Genomic DNA, 19,165 nt, shown 5'->3' with positions numbered 1-19,165 from the left:
CAACCCCCTTGTGCAACCAAAACAACTCTGACCTGGTGAGACATATACTCCACAGGACCTCTGAAGGTGTCCTGTGGTATCGGGCACCGAGACGTTAACATCAGATCCTTTCTGGAAGTTCTGGAAGTTGTGAGGAGGGGCTTCCTAGAGCAATGACCCTGTTGCCGGTTCACCAGTTGTCCTTCTTGGCACTGCATACCAGAAAACCCCCTGACCTGCCTGATGTTTGGGATGTTCTGACCCAGTCATCTAGCCATCTCAGTTTGACTAGTCTCAGAGTGACTCAGATTCTTATGCTTGTCCTTTTTTCCTGCTTTTAACACCTTTATCACCTTCAAGAACTGAAAGGTATCTTAGAGACAAACACCAAACCCCACTTCTCTGGTTAAAAACCAAAAACAAGACCCCCCCCCAAGACTTGGCAGCAGGTTCCGGCCTTCATTGCTTACTCATATACCTTAACAGTACCTCAGCCAGTCTGCACTGTTTTCCATGTGATTACTGAACATTCAGCCTAAGGCTTTAACACCCCTGGAACCATACGTTCTGGGTTTGTTTATGTTTACAGTTTATATATATGAAAAAATCCCCTGCAGTTTGTTGTGAAGTGAAAGAGAATTGGATGAAATTCTGCAGAACTTTCAGTTCTTTCACTGTTATACACCCTTTCTGTTCCCCGCGTGCAGTACTGGACAGTAATAGTACTGTAATTGTCAGCGGTTGTATGAAGTGAGAGAGTGTAATCTAATCGCTGACAGCTGGAGCTGATGAGGATGACCTACAGTGACAGGAATTTTCACAGCTGGATTCCGTAGCATTCCAGGCACAGGAAACCTAGCTGGAACGCTGTGCAGCATCACAGAGCTTGGTTCTCTGACCCCTTCTTTCCAAATCTCAGAATGGCGAGATACGTCTCCTGGAAAGGCCTGATGAGTCAACATCCTGACCAGCGAAAAACACACTGGGGTCCAGCACCACAGAGCAGGCTCATGGAGCAAAGCTGTTCAAACACACACAGACACACACACACACACACACACACACACACACACACACACATACACACATAAACACAATGCCAAACCTGGCTGGACAGTGTGTTCCACTTTTGGAAGGTGTTTTTGGAAAACCCCCGTCACACCAGCAGGAAAAACACCTTAAAACCACCCCTGGTAAATTCCTGTATGAGAGTGGAATACTCTGGAATATGCTGCTGATGATCTCCAGATTCTGCACTGAATATCTTGTCACATATTTACAGTATATTATATTTTTAATTAATTTTCACAGCATCCAGCTTCCAGTATGCAGAATCTAATAAACCCTTTTCAGTTGTAAGCATCCTAAGGCTTATTATTCAGTAATGATTTATGGGTGATTTATGGCTGATTTCTGTGGTTTTTTGGTCTACTGGTGTGAAATAACTGCTTTATAGTGGGTGAATGTGCTGTGTGTGATTTGGGTTTCTATAGCATGTGTATGTGTTAGCATTAGCGTTAGCCTCCACTCGGTTCTGAATGGACTCTTCAGTGCTGGTTTAACAACAGAGAAAGGTGAGCGGGTCTCCTGCTGGTAAAACACAGTCAGAATCAGAAATACTTTATTGATCTGAGGAGGGGAATTGCAGTTGTTACAGTTGCAACCATTTGTGTATGGCTAAACACTCTATAAATAAACACTATAAATAAATGCTATATAAATATTTTTTTAAATAAACACTATAAATAAACATTTTCTAAAAATAAACACTACAAATAAACACTCTATAAACAAACACTCTATAAATAAACATGATATAAAATAAACACTATATAAAATAAACACTATATAAAATAAACACTATAAATAAACACTCTATAAAATAAATACTCTATAAATAAACACTATAAAAACACTATAAAATAAACAATCTATAAATAAACACTCTATAAAATAAATACTCTACAAATAAACACTATAAAACAAATACTATAAATAAACACTATAAAACTAACACTATACATAAACACTATATAAAATAAACACTATATAAAATAAACACTATATAAATAGCATGCTATAAAACAACACTATAAATAAATACTCCATAAATAAACACTTTCTAAAATAAACAATCTATAAATAAACCCTCTATAAAATAAACACACTATAAAATAAACACTATTAATTATCACTCTATAAATAAACACTATAAAATAAACTGTAAAACAAAAAGAGAAATAATTAAATATGTACATGTTTATAAATTATATGAATATAATGAAGTGCCAGTAAATGTGATCATAATTATCATAAATTATTGCACATATGAACAGGATAATTATTGAAGATAAACCATAGTGTCACACACTGAGGGAGGAGTTATAGAGTTTGATGGCCACAGGTAGGAATGACCTTCTGTGGCGCTCTGTGAGGAATTTCAGTGGAATGAGTCTTGCACTGCATCCTGCTCCTGTGTCTCATCACCGTGTTGTAGAGAGGGTGGGAGCCATTATCCACAATGGCATGCAGCTTAGACAGCATCCTCCTCTCTGACACTGCCGCCAGCGAGTCCAACTCCACACCCACAACATCACCGGCCTTACGGATCAGTTTATTGAGTCTGTTGGCTTCTGCCACCCTCAAACATCTGCTCTAGCATGCAACAGCATAGAGGATAGCACTTACCACCACAGACTCCTAGAAGATCTTGAGCAAAGTCTGGCAGATATTGAGGGACCTCAGGCGCCTCAGAGAATTGAGACGACTTTGGCCTTTTGACAAACTTTTGACAGAGTGTGTCAGTGTTTCAGGTTTTATAAAGGGTCAGATATCTGTCTGTTTTCAGGTTCCACTGTAAAATAGCTCCACACTGCAGAACCTCAACTCCTTTATTTACCTTCTGAGAACGTACGCACTGCTGCTGCAGCCGGCTGGGAAGGAAGTCTGTTAATGGAGCCTAGAGGCCACCAGATGGCGCTCTGAACACTGCAGTTAAAACAAAGACTCAGAACTGGATTGGGATTAAAATAGTCAGGACCTGATCCTGTAAAATATGGCTGGATCGTCCCCAGTCCTTGGATCGGGACATCCCTAGCAGCAAGGAAACAGTCAGTTCTTGAAGGTGATGAAGGTGATGAAAGCAGGACAAATGGCAAAAGCATAAGAATCTGAGGCACTTGGACAAGAACCAACTGTGATGACTAGACGACTGACTGGGTCAGAGCATCTTCAAAACATCAGGCAGGTCTTAAGGGGGGTTCTTGTTCTGCAGTGGTCAGTACCTACCAAAAGTACTTAAACAATCATGGGCACCATGAGGCTCATTGATGTGATCCATGGAGGCCCCACCTCCCAACAAACAGGACTTGAAGGGTCTGCTGCTAACGTTTTGGTGCCAGATATAACAGCAGGACACCTCCAGAGGTCTTGTGGAGTCCATGCCTTGAATTTGCAAATCTGCTCTGGCGGCACTAGGTGGATCTACCCAAAATTTGGCGGGCGGTTATTGGCTGCAACTCCACAACCAGCTACACAACTACACAACCAGCATTGTAAATGTGTAAATACATTATTAATAGTGACCCTTTAATGATTGTGTAATTCAAACCAAGAACACTTGACAGTACTGTCACTCAGTACTAAGTCACATCCCTGCTGTCATGGAAAAACCTCGTATCTTTAGGATAGGAGAAGGGAAAAAAACTAAATTCCAGGTCATTTTGGACCATTTATATTGGTTTGGTATTAATTTTCATATTATGTCAAAAAGTAAAAAAAAAAAAAGACTCAAAGTTTTGTGTGACAGTGATGGTCTAAATTAATCGGAGCTGATTTTAGCCTGGTAGTGGCCTTCCTCTTTAAGCATCCTGAACGACAGAGAGAGAGAGAGAGAGAGAGAGTCAGCCAGCTCGACGTCGGCCACTTCCCGTCCCTCTCCGACGCTTCCCTAAAGGCCATAAACCATAATGTGAAGCGCTGTTCTGTCTTCTAGGCAACGCAAACTCACCCACAAACACCAGCGGTGCTCGCAACCGCTTTTTCCGGACAGCAGGCCAGAGAGCAGGCCGTTACGTAACGCTCGGCAGCGGCGGTCACGATGACTTTGTATCTTGGAAACATATTTTGACTGTTTATTGGTGATCAGTCTAATCTTTCAGACAGACGTCCACTAATTTCAGAATGTCAAATAACAAGCATTAGCCACAGGATGGGAAGTGCACAGGGACTATAATGGCTGGCAGATGGTTTCCACTTAAAGCATGACGTCTCTGCTGATAACCCTTTATCAGGGCTCATTTCTGGCAGCAAACATCATAAACCACCAAAGAAAGAGGAACCGTCTCTCCAACTGAAACTGGGGGCGGAAGGCCGGTTAGATTAGCCCGCTGTTTGAATGCAGCACAACTGCACAACTGTCTCCGGTTTCAAACACTGGAGCTGTGTGTGTGTGTGTGTGTGTGTGTGGGGGGGGGGGGGTCGTGACCCTATACTGTAGTGAATTCACTCTACCTCATTTTCACATGAATAACGTGCTGGCTGTCACTGTCATGGAAAAGCCTTGTATCTCCAAAATGGCAGCTATACAGGACAAGGACAAATTCCAGCGTAGATGAGTGGTCTCCTCCTGGAGAGCTACACTTCATGGACAAAAGAATTGGGACACTTGCTCGTTCACTGTTTCTTCCAAAATCAAGGGTATTAAAAAGTGACTATCTTGTTTTTGTTGGAGTAACTGTCTCTACTGTCCAGGGAAGAAGGCTTTCTACTAGATTTTGGAGAAGCTTTGCGGTGAGAATTTGATTGCTTTCAGTGACAAGAGTGTTTATGGAGGTCAGGATGTTAGATGATGATCACTGACCCACCTCATCATCCCCAACTCCTCAACTCATCCCAAAATTATTGGATGGAGCGCCACCATCCATCATTCCAGAGAACACAGTTCCTCCACTGCTCCACAGCTCAATGCTGGGGGGCTTTATACCCCTCTAGCCCACGCCTGGCATTAGGCAGCATGGTGCCAATAGGTTCATGTTGATCTGCTCCAGAGAGACTTGTTCTATTTGGTAATACTTCTCTACAGGAACTAGACAAGCTGTGTGTGTGTGTGTGTGTGTGTGTGTGCATTTGGACATCTGTGTCAACAATGGGTGCAGCTTGAAGTAGCTGAATGAATTCATTCATTAGAAGGGGTGCCCATAAATATTTGGACATGAAGATTTTAACTCCAATCTGAATCCAACACAACCCTCCATTCAACCAATCAAGGGTTTCTAAAGGTTTTTATATGTATTTTTGCTGTGAATCTGCCAGATGCCCTTTATACTGTGATGAAATTTCATGATAAATGGACCAATAGAAATGATCCAAAATTACCTTTATTAAATGAAATCTGTTTACATTGACTTTCATTTCTTCTCCTGTAAATGTACTGTTTGGAGATATGGGGTTTTGATATGATCAGCCCAATCACTGCCAAAAGTGAACATCGTTACGACCCTGTGTGTGTGTCCTCTGCTGGCCACTAGTGGAATAGGTGTGTGTGTGTTGGGGGGGGGGGGGTGACTTCAGAACAGTAGCAGGGTGCTCGCTCAGATCCAGGGTGGACTGAGTGTTGGTAGATCTGGGCTCTCAGGACATAGCTTGGATTGTTGTAACATTGACCATCTGACCTTGAAGACCATAGATGACCTTGGATCAGGAGTGGTGATCCTTATACCCCCCTAGACATCTAATAGTTTTTACAAAACCTCTAATAGCCCTGTAAACTGTATTATTATCTATCCTTGTGTGATTTTCTCTTTTTAATATGGTGCAGTCTTCAGCGGGCCGGCTGTAACAACACGGAACACGTTTGTGTTGATGCGTTTAATGTATGTGGAAATGACACACAGCACAATTATGACACTCAGATACAGCACACTTCCTCTGTTCTTTGAAACCTATGCATGTTATTCAGTGATTAATCCTCAGGATAACTGTCCAGATCTTTATCTTTGTCTGTCCAGGCTTGTTGTTTGATAACTACAATGCGTAGCCGGGTGCTTGCTGTAGAACTGCTGTGTTGGTTGTGTAGTTATGAGGCTCTGAGGTGCGTTTAAGGGGTTAAATTACATATAGAGACATATCTTATCAAATCTGTTGGCATGCCATCCCTAATGCAAGTTAAGTGTTTTTTCTGCTCATTTAGTCAGCAGGTGGAGGCTTGAACACACTCCATTGAGGCCTGTTGGAGCACAGCAGCTGTCTGTTCCACTCCAACCTCTACCAGCCATCAGCAGCAGCAGACACGCATGGCACGCATGGCACCTCTTTCATTAATATGCGCATATGTGTGTTTGGGCTCTTTCTAGGGCTAAATGACTCTGGATTACTGTAAAAATGATTGTTGTTGTTGTTGTCGTTGTTGTTGTGAGAACACTTGGCTGCTCCTGATGAGGAAAAGCTGCCAAAGCTTGCTGAGGTATATGTCCAAATGCTTTTCATGTTTCTCATTGCTTTACATTACATTTACATTTACGGCCTTTAGCAGATGCTCTTCTCCAGAGCGAAAAAGTAAAAATTCAAAGGTACCTCTAAGTTTAGACTCTACTAAACGCAAGTCAATATGGAGACCATAATACCCTACTATTCACCCAAGTACTCTCAGAAGAGGAGGGTCTTCAGTCTGGGTTTGAAGACAGTGAGCGTTGGACTCTGCTGTTCGGACACCCAGGGGAAGCTCGTTCCACCACTTCGGTGCAGGACAGAAAAACGGCTGGACGCTCGTCTTCTGTGGATCTTAATGGATGGTGGGTCGAGCCGAGCCGTACTTGAAGCTGGAAGGGCTCTCGGTGCAGATCAGGCTTTTGACCATCGCCGTCAAGTACGGAGGGGCTGGCTGGTCCAGGCTTGGCTTTGTAGGCCAGAGTCAGGGGTTTAAATCTGATGCAGGCAGCAGCTTCAGCAGGAAGTCAGTGAAGAGAGAACGCAGCTAGAGCAGATAGACTGTGTTCTCTGGAATGATGGATGGTGCTCCATTGAATACTTTTAGTAGCTCCCTCCTGTCCATTCTGCATTGTGTTGTGGGATTATAGTGTCCATCATGGCTGCCCTCAGACCGGTTCTGAGTATGAATCTTGGATATTTGAGTGTACTCAACTCTGGCACTTTTATCTACCCTACATACTTATACTTATATTAATATTTCTAATTAGTGCACAAGTGGGACACACCCAAAGTTGGAAAACCACTGGGTTAGATATATATATATATATATATATATATATATATAAGTTAGTGTGCTTGGGTTAGGTGGAACACAGAGGCCTTTTTATACAGACAAACTTAAGAGGCTCCAGAGACAAAATAATAATTAACATCAAACATAAGAATGGAATTAAACTGCATGTTTAACCATTTATTTTATGAACTTTAATGAAAAAACTACTTTTAAGAAGCAGCAAAAATATATTCATACAGTCCCCAGTCTTCATAAAGTCCCATTACTGCAGTAGATGTGGAAAGAACTGCACTGTTCCTCTTGTGCTGCCTCCCATATAAACAAACCCAACACATTTCATATATTCAATTTATGTATTTCAGTAAAATGCAGTAAAATACACTTCAACAACACTGGGTTTTCTCCTGTGATGCATTCCAGATGCTATAACACATCTCACAAAAACACATTTGGCTCATTTAATGCATAATGCAAAGTGTATATTATACATTACAAAATCATTTTTCCATTTGGTTTACCAGACGTGGCAGCTGCCTCAAGATAACCCCCATAATAATAATACGTATGAAATACAGCCACTGAATCTTATTCAAGCTGCAGCTTCGCCGCTCTGGTTTCACAGGCTCCCACTACTACTGCCAGACTGTTACTCCAGGCTGGATTTGATTTGTTCGTACAGCTGTTTTAACGTGTTATTGGTCTGAACACCTTCACAGCTCACAGGAAAGGTTGCAGTGCTGTCCTTTCACACTTGATGTGTTATCTAGAACACCAAGGGTTCTAGCACATGGCCTGAAACAACAACTAAGGGAAACAACTAAAGACATGATGGTCTTTAAGAACAAAACAAACAGGCTTCCCTTAAAAAAATACCAACACTTTGATGTTATTAAAATGACGTTCAGGACCCTGTGTGTACTGTGCTGAGGATGTTGACGTGTTGACCCACATGAATCAAGCTTTAACGCGTTGACCTTTTTTAATGCAAATGAATCACCCTGCCAAATTTGGCCCCGACTTCCTCCCGTAGGTCCCTCTCTTTACAGAGCCTGGTGACACTTAAGCACTTTTATTTAGTGATGTAAAGACACAGCGGCACTACTGTTGAGCTCAGAGGGTAGATCACCCTTTATTTATGCTCATTCCCATGATGGCTGAACATGACGAAGCTTCTGAGTCCGAGCTTCGTCGTGTTCATGGCTAAAGTTCTCCGTACTACACTGAGATATTAGAGGAAAGATGGATGGATTCATCTAGACAGTTTATTAGGTACACATCTATTTGCTCTCCCACCCAAAAATTCGAGCATGTGCTAGCTAGCATTTTAATTTGTGATGAATCCAAATCAATCACAGAATATTGTTGTGATTAACACTGTAAACTTTTTTATTAGATATAATATATAATATATTCTATTATATTAAAGAAACATCAAGTATAGAGAGAGATCTTTCAGAGGAGCCTGGCTATTACCCGCACACTAACAAACAGAACTGACCTACCTGTGAGTGAAGCCCACTGTTTACTCACCTGCTGTGGGATTAATTACAGCTGAAACTGTATGAATGTTGCCCCACTATGTTAGTTACTAAGATATAGTAGGCCATGGTGTGTGTGTGTGTGTGTGTGTGTGTGTGTGTGTGTGTTGATTACACATTAAAGTCCACCTCTGTATAACAGAACACTGAAGGATGAGGGCAGGCCGTCAAGCTGTCCAGGCTGATTAGGTTTCATGGTGCTACACTGAAACTAGTAAAGGCCCGGCTGCCCGTCCAGTCTGTCCGTTCACAGCAGTTTGGGTTTAATGGTTATCACACTTACATGCTAATATAACACAATTCGCAGGTGGTTGCTGGGGTGTTGATAGAGGGTTGCTATGGGGTTGCAAGGCAGTTGCTGAGATGTTGCGAGTGGTGGTTAAACTGTCTCCAAGCAGTTTCTGTGGAAGTCCAGGTGGTTGCTAGGGTGTTGATAGAGGGTTGCTATGGGGTTGCTAGGCAGTTGCTGAGATGAGTTGCAAGTGGTGGTTAAGCTGTCTCCAAGCAGTTTCTATGGAAGTCCAGGTGGTTGCTATGGTGTTGCTAGCTGGTTGCTAAGCAGTGCTTTGCAGTGGGCCATCACTGATCCTAATTTTATATGAGGGTGTGTGTTGACTCGGCTACTTTTATTAAACTACTGCAGTTACACTCGATATACTCTGAGCAAATGGAGCAAGAGGTTCCACATAAAAATACATTTTACATTAATGCTGATGCATTTTTCAGTGTAAAAGGGGAAAGTGAATGACCTTCATGTCAGCTTGACTTTGCCAACATATTTATTAGCATTAGAATCTATCAGTCACAATTTAAAGCAGCTGTATGTGAGAATTGCTATTTCTTGCTCCTGGGCTCCCCCTACAGTTGGGGAGTGTAATTCAGTGTGTAATTCTTTTTTATGTGCAATTTACAAGCCGAGAGACACCGAACCGACACTGAAAGTGACAGCCGAATGGGGACTTGTCACTGATTGTGGAGCTTGGAGACGGATGTAAACACAGGTAATATTTATTAAACGTGAATCAAAGCAAACAACAAAGCAAAACAGGAACTAAAAGGACACTAAACAAACACACAGGATCAAACAAGCTAAGCTAAGCTAACAAAAGAAAACAGACTAAACAGGCCACTCAACCAAACCATGAACTGCCATGAATGCACATGCACAAGACCAGACAAAAAACAAAACAAAACAAAGGGATTCCTTATACACAGACCCACAAGCAACACCTGAGACTAACAAGAGCCCAGGACTACAGAAGAGGCACATGTGGGAACACTAACGATAAGGCGGGGCTAAGGGTGGAGACTAGAAACAAACATAAACAGAGTCATGTGCTGTTTCCAGTTACACCAGTCTGGAGAGAGGTTCTCCTGCAGCTCTACCAAAGTTCCACCCCAGCTAGAATTGTATGTTTAGTAGAACATTACGTTCTGAACGTTACTGAATACTCGCCACTGAACAGGTAGTGGACATAAGGAGACATCTCCCCTTAGAAAAGCTGCACGTGAGGTGAAGCTCTTTTGAACGATTTCCTCTCTCGCTAATGATCATTTTCATTCTGGATTGATCTGCTGAGTATTTATTATTTACTTTATGAAATGCATTTTTTTCAATACCAGTACTAAGCATTATGGTACCATCAATTTTCATACCACGGTATACCTAACTCTGGCATACTGCTGCAACCCTATATAGTAGTAACTAAGATCTACACTATTTGTCCAAATGTTTGTGGACACCCCTTCTAATGAACACATTCAGTCACAGTCCCTGTAGAAAAGTATGGCCAATAGAATAGGACTCTCTAGAGCACATAAACATGAACCTATTGGCATCAAAAGCCTCCCAGCATTAAGCTGTGGAGCAGTGGAGCACTGTGTTTTCTGGAATGATGGATGGTTGGTGCTCCATCCTATGGTTTTGGGTGGCGATTATCCAACATCCTAACCTCACTAATGTTCCTGTTGCTGAATTCAATCAATCAAATCCTTACAGCAGTGCTCCTCCAGAACCTCCAGTAGAGCCAGGTACTCCAAGAAAAGCAGGAGAAACTCTGACTCTTTGACTACCCTTGATTTCTGAAGAAACAACAAACAAGTAGGTGTCCCAATACTTTTGTCCGTATACTGTATGTGGCAATGTATGGGCCTTTAGGGTTTAAAGTGGTTACTAGTTTATTTCGGCTTAGTTTACTGTATGTGTGTGTGTGTGTGTGTGTGGGGGGGGGGGGCTCCCTGTGAAAACCCCTTTAATACCAACTAGTATTTTTGTTTCTCAGGAGAACAGTTGGCATCTTTTTTTAACTCATCGACATTGACATTGTGATGCGTTTCCTGCCCAATCTCTCCGACACATCCTGTCTGCAAATGTGGGCTACATGTCTACATCCTCCCTCACTCTCTCTTTCCCTCTCTCTTCTTTCTTTCTCTCTCTCTCCCCCACACACACACACAAACCCACTTTGTTGCCCCAAAAAAACAGAGCAGTGCAAAATGAAACTCCACTTACTGAATCAGTCTAAGCGTCCCTGTGAGGTGACGCTTCTCGTGCACAGCTTTCATTGTTTACTGTTTTCACTCATAAATGCTGGGGAATAATCAGTTTGTCATGGCTCGAGAAATTGTCCTATAACCTTATGGAAACCCAAACGTCATGGCTGGTAATTACAAGGAACCTCAGGCCTTGTTTTACAGACTCCACTCCTAGCACAGATGTAGGAAAGCCACTGCTAGGGTCAGTGGAGCCTGCATCATTCCATGGCCGTTTTTTTCCCGTTTGGAGGAGTTCATCATTAACCTCATGTGGGATCAATATTTGCATTAGGTTTTACCATTTGTTTAGATCCGTTGCTGCTGCTGCTGCTGTAGAGAGGCTCATTCAGCTCAGAGCAGTAGACAGCCTGTTAAGGCCGCTTTTCCACTGCAGGGCAGAACGGATCCGAGTATGGAGGCTAGCCGTTCCCCTGGCTTTTCCACATGGATACAGTTCGGCACGGAGCGCTTCCAGTTGGTCTGGGCTCGGTTTTCTGTACTTGGGGCCACAAGCTCCTCTTGTGTTTACATGGTTCAGCCATATTACACTGCTTATATTAGTGATGGACAGAAAGTGTTTGTTTGTTTGTTTGTTTGTTTGTTTGATTCTTTACACTCCTACTCTCTGATACCTCATAAACACAAGCTGACTGTAGACAAGTTCCCATTTTAGCCTCACCTTCCTGTAAAAAAAGTGATGTGGGCTCTGTCTTGGGTGAGCATCTGTGTAAAGGCAGTGGGTGCACCCACTTCTCTCACTTCCTGTGAGGGCTCGCTCAGTATCGGCGTCATTCGTTCTGCTCTAGAAGCAGTGTGTTCTGCCCTATGGCTTGATTCTAATCGTGAAAAAACAATCCTCGACGCTGATCTCAGGTCAGGGTGAAAAGCCTGCATCTGAAAGAGGAAGGCGTGAGGAGAAAACATGTTGCAATAGTAGTGGCACAATGTGCGATGTTTAGCAAACATAGCCCTGTCATTTGCCTGTTTAACAGTGCTTCCTTCCATTCAAGTGACTATTAGATTTATTGTTGGTGGTGATGTTCGCATGTTTTTAGCAATCTTAATACAGCTGGAAAATAAACTGCCACACATGAGAAAATGAGCTTTACTGATCCAAACATGTTGAGAAAGGACTGTAAATGGCATCGATATTGCGGGCAGTGGTGGCCTAGCGGTTAGAGCCACCACTTATTAAGCACCAAGCTATTGATGGCAAGGGTTGTGGGTTCAATACCTGCTCCTTCAGCAAGGCCCTTTACCCATAGCGCTTACTGCCACTTTGTGTATTTGATCACTAGGGGTCCTATCTCACACCCAGTCAACATTATTGTCACGGCTTCCGCCTGTGTCATTTAATTATCAACGCTGCTTGTGAATATATCTACGCTGATGGGCGCGGTGGTCTCAAAATGAGGTGTGGCCTGGTTATTTTCTGGCGTATTGCTGCTATCTTGGCAACGGAAAACACAAGAGGTGCGCTACTGACTGAAACCAACCTACGCAGACGTCAACAGTCAGGCGCTTGTTGCTATCTTGGCAGTGAATTGTCAACAAAGGCACGTGCAGCCCAATGCCCAACCAGCACTCCCTAAATCAAACTCTTATCTCTTGACCAGCAAAAGGCATATTTTCATTTAAACTTGCCAGCATGACCAATCTGACTACGCTAGTCAACCAATATGACCAAGCTTGTTGACCAGCATGACCAGCTTTATCACAGAGGTTCACCACTATGATCAACCTGACCAGGCTGGTCAACCAGTATGACCAGCTTGATGGCCAGCTTGGTCCAGTTGGCCCAGCTGATAGGCCAGCTAGTCCATCAAATTCAAAGGAAATTAACATCCGCTACCCTGGTCTACAGCTAAGCTGGTTTTCCACCACTTTGACCACCTAAGACCAGCTTAAACCATCTAAAGCCGGCTACCAGCTAAGGCTGGTCTTGAGCTGCATTTTGCAGGGGGTTCAGCTTCACTGAAACTAAATTAACTGGGTTTGTTGCTGCTCTCCTGTTCTAAACACTCGGTTCCAGAGTGAGAAACAGGGGCGTAAACATTCTCTACACAGATCTTCTCCCGCACCCAAGTCATAGACAGTAACAGTAGGCCTTTCAATGAGTTTATTACAGAATTGGAGAGTTCACATGTTTACAGTGCATTGTTGGGTGAACAGTAGCTTCACCATGACAGTAATAAAGAGTATCCATCAGTACAGAGACAGCCCTGAAGTTACTTTAGCATGATCTGTGGTTGTGGTTGATAGTACTAATACCTGATATTTACACAGACATGCATAAACGGACGCAGCGTTGGCTGCTTTACTTTACTCAGCCACGGCAATGCGTTACGTGTCCGCCATATTGGAAAGGTCAAGATCCGCTTGTGAACAAATTGACGTGTTGAAAATTAGAAGGATTAAACCCGACTGTGACTGGCTTATTACTGACTGGCTTTATTATAATCATCAACTGCATGCCGTGGATTGTTTACAGTGGTATGAAAAGGTTTGGGCACCCCTGATCATTTTGATGATTTTCCTTTATAAATCATTGGCTGTTCGGATCAACAATTTCAGTTAAATATATCCTACAGCAGACGAACACACTGATATTAAAGAAGTGAAATGAAGTTTATAGGACTTACAGAAAGTGTGCAATAATTATTCAAACAAAACTAGGCAGGTGCATAATTGACATTTTATTGATGTGAATACCTTTAGCACTAATTCATGTAAGCTCTAATGTAAGCTCATTGACCCTTGACTCCTCTTTGCATCTTCTCTGAAGAGTGGCAATATGGGAGCCTCAAAACAATTCACATGACCTGAAAACAAAGACTGTTCAACATCATGGTTTAGGGAAAGAATACACTATACACTATATCAGAGATTTCAGCTGTCAGTTTCCACTGTGAGGAACATAGTGAGGAAATGAAAGACCACAGGTACAGTTCTAGTTAAGGCCCGAAGTGGCAGGCCGAGAAAAATCTCAGATAGGCAGAGGCGAAGGATAGTGAGAACAGTCATAGTCAACCCACAGACCAGCTCCTAAGACCTACAACATCATCTTGCTGCAGATGGTGTTACTGTGCATCGTTCAGCTATTCAGTGCACTTTGCACAAGGAAAGGCTGTATATGCAGTAATGCAGAAGAAGCCTTTTCTGCGCACACGCCACAAACAGAGTTGCATGAGGTATGCTAAAGCACATTTGGACGAGCCAGCTTCATTTAGGAAACTAAAATTGAATTATTTGGACATAACAAGGGGCGGAAAAAGAACACAGCATTCCCAGACAAACACTTGCTACCCACAGTAAAATTTGGAGGAGGTTCCATCATGCTGTGGGGCTGTGTGGCAGTGCAGGTACTGGGAATCTTGTTAAAGTTGAGGGTTGCATGGATTCCAGTCAATATCAGCAGATTCTTGAGAACAATGTTTAAGAATCAGTGACAAAGTTGAAGTTGCGCCGGGGCTGGATACGTCAACAAGACAACGACCCTAAACACTACTCCAAATCTACTAAGGCATTCATGCAGAGGAACAAGTACGACGTTCTGGAATGGCCATCTCAGTCCCCAGACCTGAATATTACTGAAAATCTGTGGTGTGATTTAAAGCGGACTGTCCATGCTCAGAAACCATCAAACCTGACTGAACTGGAGATGTTTTGTAAAGAGGAATGGTCCAAAATACCTTCACCCAGAATCCAGACTCTCATTGGAAGCTATAGGAAGCGTATAGAGGCTGTTATTTCTGCAAAAGGAGGATCTACTAAATATTGATGTAATTTTTTTGTTGGGGTGCCCAAATTTATGCACCTGCCTAATTTTTTTTTTTAATTATTGCACACTTTCTGTAAATCCTATAAACTTCATTTCACTTTGTCTGCTATAGGAGTTATTTAACTGAAATTGCTGATCTGAACAGCCAATGATTTATAAAGGAAAATCATTAAAATTATCAGGGGTGACCAAACCTTTTCATACCACTGTAAACGGCCGATATATATGACACTATTTCTGTGAAAGGCCTTCAACAGTTGATTACACATGACTCACCAAAATGCAAATAAAAGGGAAAAGTTTATCAACATATTTATCTGATTCTAACAAGTTGTGATTAGATCTATTTTGAGCATTCAGCAAAGAATACAGATGATAATCAATGATATTTTAATGTTCAATATTTAAAAAATTCAATCTAATTTTATTAGTAACATCCAGTGTTAAATACTTTCTATTTTGTGACAAATTAAAAAGGTGATATATATATATATATATATATATATATATATATAGAGAGAGAGAGAGAGAGAGAGAGAGAGTAAATAAATCATTAATAAGATCAATATTGTTTTCAAGCTAATGGATGGCTGCAAATTCCTCATTGCTGTTTCCAGTCTTCCCACTTTTGGAAAAAAACTGGGAACTCAACATTGTATAGGTTAGCAACTCTAAACAAACAATATAGATTCAATGATTATGCCAAAAATGTACACTTTCCCCCAAAATATTTGATAAAAATGTTTTTATAAGATATTTTTAATCTTATAGAATAACATTACTGCTGTGATATACTAATAATTCCTGCCCGCTCTATTATAGCAGTCTCAATTGTGTTTAATTATGCTGTAGTGAACTACAGTAACTGTGTGAATTTATTATAATAAAGCTAATAACCCTAATTGAAATCCTACAGAAATTCCTGCAGTGTTTTTCTACTAACCTGTCCTATAAGGGTTGACCATATTGCCCATATGGGCCGTGCATTAGCATAAAAGCCTTGTCTAACGTCACAGAAGTTGCTATGGGAGTACCCTTTTGTGGGCAGGGCATGTATGGGTCAATATCTGTTGGTGTTTCAGCTCGCTGTCCAGACCTGGTCCAGGCCCTTTATGTGAGAATTCCTCTCGGACAGTGACATCAGGATATCAGCATGACAGCACTGCTGAGCGCTGAGAGAGAATGACCCATGTTTAGGTTGAACGTTACTGTTTAGAGAAGTGAGAGCAGAATCTCCATAGCAATGCAGCAACAATGCTGAGGAACTGAAAGCACACATTCTTGACATCAGTAGAGGGAACTTGCACGCACATTTGCATATCAGTCGTTAGTTCAATCAGTGGAGCAAAGCTAGAATGCAGTACGCTGCAGGAATCTTATAGCAGGAGCTGATTTTGATGGACGCAGAGAGACAAAACAGCAGCATACCTGTGCGTTCTCTCCTTTTGAACTCACAGGTATAAGTAATAGTCAACCCCTTAAAAAGCCTAGGGTCCGGCGGTGGGCTCAAAGTGTTACTACCAATATTTTTTACCAAAGAATAGCCCAAGCAGTTTGTACAGACGTTTCTGTAGTTACTGAGTAATACACCTTAGTGTGTAGTGAGCCTTTCTGCGTTAAGGGGTTCAGCAAAAAATGAAGTGTAGACAGTTGTCCCCCAGTTGTTTTAGTTTAGCTTACAAGGCTAACTCTATACTTAGGGAGACAATACTTAATTAACATAACATTAACTTAAATAATTGGATTTTGTTACTTAAAGTATAATTTAAGGTACTATTTTAGCAGAATTTGGCAGTATTTTAGCCACATGCATTTACACTTGATTATTAAATGTGTTTCGGGTTAGGTAAGACTGAAATCTGATAGCTGTTTGGGATGGAATATTCAAATGAGCTCTTACCGCTGAGCCATCATTGGACAGCGACGAGATACACATGAAGGTACTAGACAGGTACAATATAATATAATATATACTGTGAAGTATGGGGATATTCACATTAAAATGGACATATAGACATTGGATAAAATGTTGTGTGAGTAGATGTGGGACTGAGCTGCTGGTCACAGTTCCAGCAAGTAAAGAAAACATTTCACTATAATTGATTGAACCATTTACTTTGTAGTTTCTACACTTGACTGTATTTAAATATATATTTAAGTGCCACTTCCTGACTCAATAAATAATTTTTTGGCCCCATCCTTTCACTTTATTTGAGTAAAGTATTGGGACAGAACAACAACTTAAACACAGTACCTGTGTGCATCCCCCCTCTGATTATGCAGCAGCGCTTAGCATTATGCTAACAGCATGCAGTGTGTATGTGGTTTATGGCACTGTATGACATGCTGTTATTTATTAACAACAACATGCTACACACACTACAATACAGTCCTTAGATGGAAACTTCCACTCATTGCAGACCTCACTGTAAGGTATAATTAGGAACACACTCTTGGACAGAGAGCGTTTGTGAGAGAGTGGGAGGAGGCCGAAGAATCAGTCAGGCTAAGAACTCCAGTGACTCTGTATTGACACCGGCCAAGTCCCTGCTGCCTGGACTTCCTCCTTAGCCCTGCCCGCCAGGGATTGCGACACAAAGACAAAGGCCTTTGTGCGTAATGGACAGAACAAGGCCCAGCAGGCCTGATTTCCGCCTGATCCTTTCGTGCTGGCTCACTCAGTTACATGGAACTTGCAGCATTTCTGTCTGTCCGTGCTGATGAGCGTGCTGTTCGGCCACCGCGTGACTATTTCGGATGCTGTTTGCTGAGTTTGACAGATATGAAGGTATGTTTACACACAAGCGCTCACACACTGCTATAAATAAGAACAGGAAGCGGTCCCTGTTCCGGCATGCTTCTAACACCCCCACATTCACGATGTGTATGGGCCTGGGCTAATTACCCTGCGTCGATTGCCTGCCCATTGTCCACCTAAGCCTTTTAAAGCACTGTTCACATTCTCTCTTCAGATCTACAGCGTCCTCGTTATGCATTCAGCCCGTTTAACAGCCCAGCTCACTCCAAACGCTCTTAAAGGCCCAAACATAAGCATCACTTACGTCAGCTGCCAATTTACCCCCCAGTGTCTCCACCACGCAGACAGACAATAGGGCAACAAATCAGGGACGGCTAGGGGACATGTCCAGAAGCTGCCTGGGCCAGAGTTGGGTGGCAGTTGCTTTACATTTACACTTACTCAGTTTCTCTGAAGATACTTAAGAGTAGTTATGAACAGTAACATTTTACTCAAATACTTTAAATGCTTACTTAATTACATTCACCATTGACACAGTCCAGGTCAGCTCATGGGCATTTTCTTGATCTTGAGAATTTCACTTTAGACCAGGTTCAACCAAAAGTGGTTCTTCTGTGACTTAAAGCACCACATGCTGCTTCAGTACCGATGTAAGGATTCTGCCAACATCTAATTTCAGTAACTTGGATCATCTCACTCGCATCTGCTTTACTAAAAGGATTAATCAAAGAACCATCCATTGGCTGCTTTTATTGGGGAGCCAAAAAAAGATTTCTTGGTTCTTCTGTGACTTTACATGAAGCTTCTGTGCCAGTTTAAGCATTTTTCCAACAACACAGAAATTGCAAAACCTGGATCCTCTCACATCTGCTTTAAAAAAATGGTTCTCTAAATGTTATTTTGGAGAACCCAAAACTTGTATTTCTGTGGCATCACTCAGAAGACCCATTTTAAGTGTAACTTCCATCACAGAGGTCCAATTTAATTCAAGCATTTTCCTCGATCTGTGCCATTTAGCCACCTAGGAACCTCCTGCATGCTCTCTAAAGATCCGCTGCAGTTCTGTAGTTAACTTAGCATTTGAGCTTTGGGACCTTAACCTTGTTTTCCGACAGCCTAAATTACTTCTACCTCCTTAAGTAGGTCTAACGATACTTTTTACACAAGTATGGGTCAACTCACTCCTGCCAATGCCAATCCATAGAGGCCCTGACGTAACGGGCAGCGGCTGTGGGTGGACACAATGTGAGAACGACGTAAAGCTAGGAAAAGGACTGTCAAGGAGGGGAATTAGGTGACCTCTGAGGTCAGGCCTGACACTGAGGCGAAAGCCCTCTTGATGAAGCCCTCTG

This window comes from Salminus brasiliensis, chromosome 14 (assembly GCF_030463535.1).
Source record: "Salminus brasiliensis chromosome 14, fSalBra1.hap2, whole genome shotgun sequence".
In the NCBI taxonomy this organism is placed as follows: Eukaryota; Metazoa; Chordata; class Actinopteri; order Characiformes; family Bryconidae; genus Salminus; species Salminus brasiliensis.
This window is presented reverse-complemented; position numbering follows the sequence as displayed.